Source organism: Engraulis encrasicolus, chromosome 23, assembly GCF_034702125.1.
Source record: "Engraulis encrasicolus isolate BLACKSEA-1 chromosome 23, IST_EnEncr_1.0, whole genome shotgun sequence".
NCBI classification, from domain to species: domain Eukaryota; kingdom Metazoa; phylum Chordata; class Actinopteri; order Clupeiformes; family Engraulidae; genus Engraulis; species Engraulis encrasicolus.
This window is the reverse complement of record NC_085879.1, coordinates 32,962,704-32,972,703: the sequence shown is the minus strand read 5'-3', so window position 1 is coordinate 32,972,703 and position 10,000 is coordinate 32,962,704. Positions and strand designations below refer to the sequence as shown.

Sequence of the window (10,000 nt, the reverse complement as noted above, 5' to 3'; positions counted from 1 at the left end):
TGTGTCTGTGTATTAACTTTTGGCACAAAAGCATAATTTAATGATTAATGGGCATGGGACCACAGCACATGCCCAGCAGATTAGTAGAGTTCCAATCATGGCGACACACCCACAAAGAAAGTAAATTTATCCATGGCTGAGGCCTAAGGCTGGCCACATTCCCATGAAAAGACAATCATCTCCGCTCATCAGATGTTCTCATCAGATGATATTTTGGACGGCTTAAGTCGAAGGACAAACTTTGGCAACATTCATACAACGTTACGACTCTCGTGGTAATCAAACTTTTAGTTGTACAACATTGCAACCCAATGTCTTTTCATGAAAAAACAAACGCTCATGCCCTGGCAAAGCCTTAGGGCTTCCTAAGTTCTAAAGTTAAAAATGGCACGCTTTATTTTCCTATCGTGACGCTCACAGGCTAATTTGTTTGACAGCTGAAATATATACATAAATATCTCAACGCAAACAAGTAAATTCAATTAGAAGCTAAAAAATAGATGCCGGCGTTAATCCAAGAAGTATTACGAAAACATACTTGGCCAACCAATGCGTGGTATTAGGAAGGACATTTAAGTCCGGGCCATGAAGCGCAAACGTGAGCTATGTGTCTGCAAATTCCATAGCTTCCATTCCACAGAGGCTGATCTATGGCTGCCCTGTCACAGTGTTAGATCACAGCCAAGATACTGCACACACCAGGGGGGGTCAACTGAGTCTCCTGCAGGCTATAAACAAATAACTCCAAGCCTGTATATATCGGGATGATGTGCCTTCTAGAGCTTACTACAATCCTGTGTGTAAGATTATCTGTATGATACACTATATCTGAAAAGAAACAAAAACTTTGTTGGTGTTTCAAACATAATTTTGTTGCCCTCTGTCAGCAACAATATGTTCTTGAATGTTGTATCTTGAGTCTAACTGTGTTGTTTGTAGTTTATAGTTTTGAAGACTTAACTTTGAAATACTTTATTGAGAGCAGAGTAAAAAAAAAAAGCTGAGCAGTGAAAAACATGAAAGCATGTATTTGTTTTTCCCAGTCATGGCAGCCAACATTTACATGAGGCGTAGCCCTCTCAAGGTGTGTCGACTTCAACAGATTTGCAATCGCCCAGCAAATACAACCAGCGCAACCACCCAACTATCAACGGGTGAGTCACCTTTAAATCCCTCTCCACAGAAGCTATCGCTTGTGGTCACCTGACTCGTCATTGAGGTTTTCTCTCTCTCTCTCTCTCTCTCTCTCTCTCTCTCTCTCTCTCTCTCCTACCCTCTCCCTCCCTCCCTCTACCTCTACCTCTCTTCCCTTGAGGTCAATTTTGTCAAACAGTTCTTACACATTTTCGCAGATAAGTGCAAACAATGATGGGCCTGTTTTACAGCCGTTTGCCTGGCTGTTAACGTATCCACGGGACGTGGGATTCCACACACTTGCCCAAGGCACCTCAAAGCACACTCGATCTTGGCATGTTTGCCACTGACGCAACTGCAGCAGATAGACAGATAAAGGACTTGTAAGTCTACCACCACCGCACGATTAAATCAATTCGAGATAAAATACCTCCCAGCACTGTCCTTTTGCGGTGTTTGATCCTATAGAGCATGAATGATTCGTGAAAATGTTGTGTTTTCGTGGCAGGCAGCTGAGCTTTGCTTGACTTTAAATGTTAAAGGTCCAATACACCATGACGTGATTGATGCTCGACAGGGTTGTGGGGTGCAGAAGTTGCACAACAAATTGTTTCAAAGTGAAAATATGTTCCGACATGACAACACAGAGGCAGGTATGGGCCTGGGCAGGTATGTGCTTGTGATAATCTACTGACGAGTGAGCAATGTCGTCGGCTGTCATTTCCACACTAGTTGAGGAATGGACCAAGGAATATCTTTTCTGAATATCTTGGTAGGATTGCTGTCTGACTAGAAGGGAGAAACTGCAATAACTCATCAAGTGCAGACACCAGTTGCATGAAACCGAGTGCTTCAAACATAAAAGACAGTCTTTAAAGAACCATTTCTGAAGTAGTCCTAAAATGTCTTCTATTACATCTTAATGTAAAACATGGCAAAAAAAAGGCTTACTAAGGCTCCAAATCAACTCGTGATTGTATTCGTGTGTATATTAAACACTTGAACAAAGTTCGGCTCCTCCGTTTCGACTATACTGCGTGTAGTTTTGTTGCCCCGAGCTGCTACTGAAATAGCGGGGGCCGATAAAGGCCGTGCTGGCTGGCTAGTCGTGTTTGTCCCAGTGTGTTTGCACAGAGCGACGGCGCTCCAAGCAGCTGTGTACACTCAAAGACACAACTTCCACCATTCGACACCAGTATTTACACCACAGAGGTGACTCGGAGTAGCAAAATGGACATATGGGCCTATATGTAGTAAGCTTATGTGGAAAATGTTGCAAATGCTTTATTGTCAAAAACTTGATTGTACTACATGTTAATTAACTTGTTAATGTATACCTTATTTAAAATTTTAATCACTTAACTACTGTAGGTGCATGTTTTGCTTGCGTAAATGTACCTATATTGTAGCTGTTTGCCTAAGGTTGAGTAAATACTGAAATAATCTGTAATTCGCAAACATACAACATTCCTATCAGAAGCAATCTTATCTTGAATTTGCTTAGCCCATCAAGTAAATGTGTTGGAAACAACAGTTGTAACTTTGTGGCAACATTTCAACAACACCTTTTGACAATGGCTACAGAAATTCCTCTTCCTCCTCTGCTACCTCATATAATAAAAGTCTAATAAATCGTACACAAACAGGTCTGAAAACAACAAATACCTGCCAAAGTCTCCCTATACTCTGTTAACTTATTCTTTAAAGTGACACGCCCTTTTCGGTAGAACACCAGAACTACTGCGAACGCAGTATTAATTCAATACTTAGAGAGTCAACTAAAAATCTTCTAGAGTGTGTTTGGTTCCAGAGTAGTCTCTAAGTGTTGATTTAACACTGGATTTATGACTGCGCACCACTACCACCACCACCACCACTTCTACCACACCACCAGACGCCTGCCACCATCTCAGAAGTTGAAGTTGCAGAGGGAGCAGGAGCCGGAGAGAGAGAGAGAGAGAGGGGCCCCGCCCAGGCCTCCAGTCAGGCAGACGCATTCCTTGATAGGACCGTCAGGCCAGCTGGAAGCCAGCCCGGCCCGGCCTCTCCCGCGGTGACTAACCCCACAGATATGTCCTCCCCTCCGCTCCGCTCCGCACCGCACAGCACAGCACCGCCACAGCACCACAGCACACCACACCATACCACACCTCCACCACACAGCTCTGCACTGCATTGCCACCCTAACCTAACAGCACTCCTCTCCTCTCCTCTCCTCTTACTGCAGCTCCACCACCACTGCTTCTGCTTCACCACCTTTATGCAGCCAAACAACCAGGCAGGCAGAGGGAATTAAAGCAAAAAGCCAACTCAGCTCGGAAAGAAAACGATCCTTTCTAGCCGTTTTATAGAGTTTTCGCAACTGTGTGTATCACGCAAAATGACCCATTGCGCAAACAACGAAAAAGACCCAGCGCAGTGCAGAGTGGAGTGCACACAGATTTGTATATGCACTCCCAGAGTCACGCTTAATCCAAACAATCCATGTAGTAGATTTATAGACAAAGAGTTGTCAGCTGGGTTAAAGACAGTGATGTAATTTGGTTTGCGGCGAGCCAACAAGGATGTGGTTGACATCTCCCAACTTGTGACACTGACAAAAAGTGTCAGTAAAAAAAATGTGGGCAGGAGCCATGCCATCTAGTGTGCCATCTCAAACTGTACCCCTTAGGGTTGCGTTGCCTTGCTTTACCTCTCAACTCCACCCTTGTTTGCAGGTGAGCATAGATACACACGATAGAACACACGCCCCCGGTCGTGTATGAATTACTGGTTTAGAGTTACAAAAGCACTCTGGGGCAACGGATTAAGACACAATGATCACACCGCAGAAATGTCAGACAGTAATTAATGAGCAACTGTAACTGAAATGGCCGGCGCATCCTAATCCATTCCCCCCACCCCCATAGGCTGAAGTCAAATAGACAGTTATGAGGCGTCTTTCTTCATGTTTTTTCCCATAGACAACATGATCGACTTTGTCACCTATAGCGTAAAATGTATGCAGTGTTAATTCAACAGTCAGAGACTACTCTGGGACCAATAACAATCTTGAAGATCAACTCTCTAAGTGTTGAATTCTTTTACGGTGCATCTCCTGACAATAGTGCTCTGTGGAAAGAACTCCTGAGGGAGGAAAAAAAAGTGCATGCATGCCTTTTTGTTTCGACAGCAAATTGAATTGCGCATTGCTCAAACCAAACTCGTGCTGAAATTGTGAAAACATTATGGGGTTGGCTGAATTCGATAAAAAAAAACCTCTAACTTGGACAACGCAGACAAGACACAAGACTGAACACAGAGCCTGCACTGCAAGCATGACAAAGGAGAAAGTCATTGGAAATAACATGCTGCGGGACGGCCCAGAGACTGGTGCAGAGTCTGCACGCCAGAGGTAGGCCTATAGTTATAGGAAAGGATTTTGCTCTGGGGCCATAATTATTGAGTGAAGAAAGAGAAAGCCAGAGAGAGAGAGAGATAGAGAGAGAGAGAGAGAGAGAGAGAGAGAAAGAGGGAGAGAGAGAGAGAGAGAGAGAGAGAGAGAGAAAGAGAAAGCCAGAGAGAGAGAGAGAGATAGAGAGAGAGAGAGAGAGAGAGAGAGAGAAAGAGGGAGAGAAAAAGGGAGAGAGGAGGAGTGAACCTCAGGCCGTGTCTGGTACTGGGAGAATACTGTAGACTCCCTGAGAGTTCACAGAGGAGCGCAGGGTCCTAACTTCCAGCTAGACTGGTCTTTGTAGAACTGCCAGAGGCTAGCTGACCTTGGAGAAGGGGGGCGTCAACAGCAGCCATACAACACGTAGCCTATGTGCTTCACACAGACACTTCAGGCACACTCCGGCTGCCTTTATGGCAGCCCAATAACTTGGCAACCTGAAGTGAGAGCAGTAAGGTCTATAATCTGTTTACAATTACTGTCAAAGGGGGGCATAATTTAACGGCTGTTTTTAAAATGTCTGTCATAAAAGCAGGTCCCCTCTCTTGAGGACTTTCACTCTTCTTGTTTTAAGGAGGAGTGTTGCGTCAACACCATCCCCACAAACACTACGTGCTAACAAGAAAAGCTTGTACATAGTAACTCAATGGATGATCAGAAAACAACGACTATTGAAGTATAAAATGCACGTTGTTTACCCAATCTAGCACTAGTGTGGTATTCCAAAGTATGGCAAAAGAAAACAAGACCCAGGCTATTTGTGAGCACAAGGCTGCATTCCTTGATTCAAATTCTTTATTTAATTCCTGCGAGCAATTCAGGAAAATGGGGGAAGTTCTGTGGGGAAGTCAAAATAGCCTGAAAGGCCTTAAAGACCGAACGCCTGAAAACAAAAATGCTCTGTGCAGCCACAGAGGCAGAAAATTTGCATGGGCTGCAATTATACTAAACTGACTAAAGTGTTAAAACGGAGCAGAATGCCACAAAATGGTCTGACTGCTTAAATCAACCATAGACTATGTCTTCTTGATCACTCAGTTCACACACACAGTGAAATGCAGTGTTAATTCAATACTTAGAGAGTTGATGCAACATCTTCAAGAGTGAATTGTGGTGGCAGAGTACTCTCTAAGTGTTGATTCAACACTGCCTTTTTGACTGTGCAGCAAGTCTGTTGGGCCAAAGTTTTGTTCTCCATTCTCCAATGTCAAAATCAATTGCAATCAACAAGGACAACGCATGAAGATGTGTCAGAGCTACTCATTTACTTAATTTACTTACTCTAGACTTCAACCAACTTCGAGATATCCAAGTTTTTGCATACTAGCATGTGACAAAGATCACGCTGTTTTGAACAAGTTTTGAAAGGGAAAATAGCAAAAATAATACAAAAACATGTCGTCACTGTTATGGTCCTTGTCTATTTTACAGCAGTTGCCAATTAGATGGGTATGTTATGAACGAAAATATGTTCCAGTCGGGGACTTCGAAGCCCGCAAGAGACAAAATAATCTTGCTGGAAACTCCCAAAACAAACGCACGGCGAGGCAAAACACATGCGAGGCATGCATGCCTGCTGATACATGATCCTGCCCCATTCTCTTCCTGCCATGCAACTATCAGTGCAGAATTATGAAACATTTGGACGCCACTATCAGACGGATCTCAGTCCGTGTTTTCTTTTTTTCTCTCTCTCGTCCTTTTCACAAGGATCTAATTGGCGTTGGTTGTTGCTTTCAACTGTCGGTTGCGGTCAGACACACTATTTGACACTCCTGGTCAGAATGTCCTGAGAGAGCCCCTGTGTCTTCTCTCGTCCTCACTCGCACCTCGGGGAGATGCGAGTCGCTTTCCATCTCCAGCTGCGGCTCTGGGTGTAAACAATGTTAAATTTGTCTTAGCGTCCGACTGAAGAGTATCATAAGACTCGATCTCACATGCACTGACTGACGATGGAACAAACTCTTATCACAAGCATCATGTTGTTGTTGTCGTGCCTCATGGCCCTAAAGGTCTTACAGTAAATCCCTTCGGCCTTTGCCAACAGAGTTCTCTTTACAAAACTGGTTCTTCTTTCATTTACATGGGGCATGAGGCATGCCTTTAATGAATGGTGCGTGCAAAAACAATCGTTTGAAGTGCACAAGGCCAAGCTCTGATAACTACATGGTTACCAACATGTGGTAGCCCCATAATGCGCACTTGTACCAAGTCATTGCGACGACTTTACAACCATATTACTACACTACTACAACACTACAGAGAGTCTTTAGTAATCTCTTCTACATAGCGACTTGGTCATTGGCGTTGCGGTTACAGCAAATTTGTAACAGGGGCCTAATCTTGACGCATGAAATCACTTCCAGTGGATGTCTTCCGAGCAGATTAAGCATATTCTGTGATCGAAAAGCAATAATTTCTCAGAGGAGGCCAGGGAATTGGGAAAGATGGAGGATCAGTGGGGACATGACTCATTGAATCACTGGCAAAGGCGTAGCCCGTTTGCTTCCACACACCCACCCACACACACACACTCACTCGTGTAGCCTACTCACTCTTTCTCAACTGTTGGACACATGATAACTGCTCTCCAACTTAAGACAAGCTGAAACAACTCCTGACAATGAACAAGAATGGAAAATGGATGACGCTTGTGCAGTGGTGGTGGTGGTGATGATGAAATGTAGAGTGTATCACTCCAACAACTTAAGATGGAGTCTGGTGATTCACAACCAAACCATCACATTGATCTACACATCTCTTTTTTTCTCCATTTGGGTGGGGGAGTTGGAGGTGGTGCATCTTTTACAGTCACTGCAAGTTGATAAATGACGGCACTTCAAGTCATTTGAGAGCATTTGGAGGATAAATGCATAAATAATGTGTCTTGTCACACAGCACGCCATACCACAGAGCAAAGCCAAATTACAGTGGAGCGGCTCAGCACACAACTCCCACAAACATCCAGAGACCGAAAGAAGAGAAAGAAAGAAAGAAAGAACGAAAGAAAACCCACCCTCAAACGTGGCAAGTCATTTGCTAGAAAGCATTCCCTCATATTTTTCCATGACTTAGTCAAGAAAGCGACCTCTGAAAAAAAAAAAAAAAAAAGCCTGCAAGGAAATGACAGAGGAAGTTTATGAGAGATTGCGCTCTTTCCGTTTCACACTGCCATGGCAAACACCCTGTAAGTGCCACAGCAGGACTGCTATCTATTGTATCAGGTTGGAGTCAGGGGGAGCTACAGTTCCTCTCCACCCCCCAACCCCTCCTTGGCTACAACAACCATGCCTGGAAATGATGCCCTATACTATACTACACCCCAATTTAGACTAAGTAGCACTCATACCCTTTATACTGAACTATACAATCAAACAGTCTGGCAACAAAACTGCCATTTGATAGGCTATAACATATTTCTCATATTCAAAACTCAAGGGCACACTAATTACAACTCATATCTCTATACTCTGCTCTCTTTTCAAAAGAAAAAATGAATAAAAAAACACACACACTATCAGGAACCTTGGAAATATATGTTCAAGGATAGTCTTTCAGTGGTTATCATCAACCATTGGTGTTTACAGCCCCAGCAGAAGTTCACCAAGTGTGCCACAAAGCCAATGGCAGCCAGCAAGAAGTGTTTTTTTTAGATACTGAGAGTGCCACGAGGGCAAAACTACAATAGTGTGAAGCGTGCGAGCTAAAGTGGATGAGGCGTCTGGTCTGACTAGCCCTCGCTGCTTTGCCTGCAACGCCACAGAAGAGCGTCCAGGGTGTGGCAGGAGCAGGGGGATGGGCTTCCAAATTCGTAGTTTCCTTGCAAACCATCCCATGGATGGGTTTCTTTCTTTCTCTCTTTCTTTCTTTCCATCTATCTCTCCCTATCCATCCATCCACCCAACAAACAGCTCAATCTATAAACATACAAATCAGAGGCACTGCTTGGAACGACTAACCTTAAATGTTTCAGCCCCAATACATTGTACAGTGGAAGTGGCTGTTATACGCTGTTGTACTGATTTAAATAAACAAAACCTCCACGCTGGAACGAGCTCCCTCACAGAAAAGTGGCTGTGGGGTAGATAAAACACTTCATTCTTTTAACTCTATAGGACGCTGTGCTTTCCCTCTAGTGCTTGAAAACCTGGTTTCAATTAGTTAGTCTTTCCAAACCACTACATTCCATTACCCTCTACCCCCTCCCTTCCCCTTCCACCCTCCTCCTCCTCCTCCTCTGCCTCCTCCCTTCCCCACACCCTGGCTGGGATCCCAGGTTAAGAAAATCGAAGCAAATTTGAGTGGATCTCCAAACTCCACCCCTTGAAAAGTTTTTAACTTTTCAGCTTTTAAACGCACCCTTTGGTGTTTGGGTTGTTTTGGGTAGCCTACTGTAAAGTCTGTGAATTTTCCACCAAAATGTCTCGTTCTTTTTCACCAGCCTCACACAAAGAGTTCGTGCATAACTGCTGACGTCCAAAATGCTGGTTTCTAATTCTACATATGGTAGGGCAGGGTGATATTCCCTAACTTGAGGGCGGGGGAAGAAAGGCAAAGCTCTGGAAAAAAAAAATCCACACCCTAAAAATCTCCATGCGTAACCAACAGAGGAACTTAACATCCTGCATCAAAGTTATTCAATTTTAAGTTTTCAACACAGTTATTGGCACGATGTAGACACTTTAATGATAAATATTTATTTCAGAGCTCTACGTCGACACAGCAGCCTACGCACTTTGTGAGAGCGAGACAGTCAAATCGGGTAAATATCCACGTCGCAAAGCTGAACTTGCGCGCACTCCATGCTGGAATGTGCCTGTGCGCAACTTTCCTTTTGACCAAAGTTATGTTGTTCATGCACTTTAGTGGATGTCAAATTGGTTGCAGTGGTCCTTTGTGCGTTCTCTCCTCCAGTAATATGTCAACTACACGTAGTCTATATGGAAACTTACTTCGCATGTGTGACACAAAATACTAATAGCCTCGCCAACGTCGACGGTCCATTAACTTGTACGCATGACAATAAAACAGTCACATATACATTTAACACCGTTTACAGAACGGTATGAGTCACTGCTAGCAGCATTAGTTGGTAGTGAAGATACACACCCACCTCTCCACATGTTCAGCCACACAAGTTCATGCGCAACAGTAAAAAGGATGGTTTTGTTTTGTCAACCCATCCATACACATGTCAAGACATTGTAATTATGTCATTGGACGTTCTCACACGCGACGATGCGTTTGCAAAAGTTACATTAAGACTCAGTTCACAATGGTCAATTGACAACAGAATTCACCTAGAAGAGTTTTAAAGTGATAAAACAAACTTTCCAAAAGCTTACCTGTACACTGCCAACCTTTTTCAGCACTCTGGCTTGAGCATCACTGACACTTCCCACGTCTTCTTCACCACAGCCCAAGAAACTTAGC

General features: G+C 43.8%; 1 protein-coding gene across 1 annotated transcript in view; it reads right to left on the bottom strand.

Moving 5' to 3' along the window:
* ahnak (AHNAK nucleoprotein) overlaps positions 1 to 10,000 on the bottom strand; it is a 37,453-nt gene that overhangs the window by 27,226 nt on the left and 227 nt on the right. Inside the window, exon 1 of the mRNA XM_063190194.1 lies at positions 9,913 to 10,000. This exon is cut by the window's right edge and continues 227 nt beyond it. The gene's annotated coding sequence lies outside the window, so the exon portion shown is untranslated. The remainder of the gene's footprint in view (positions 1 to 9,912) is intronic.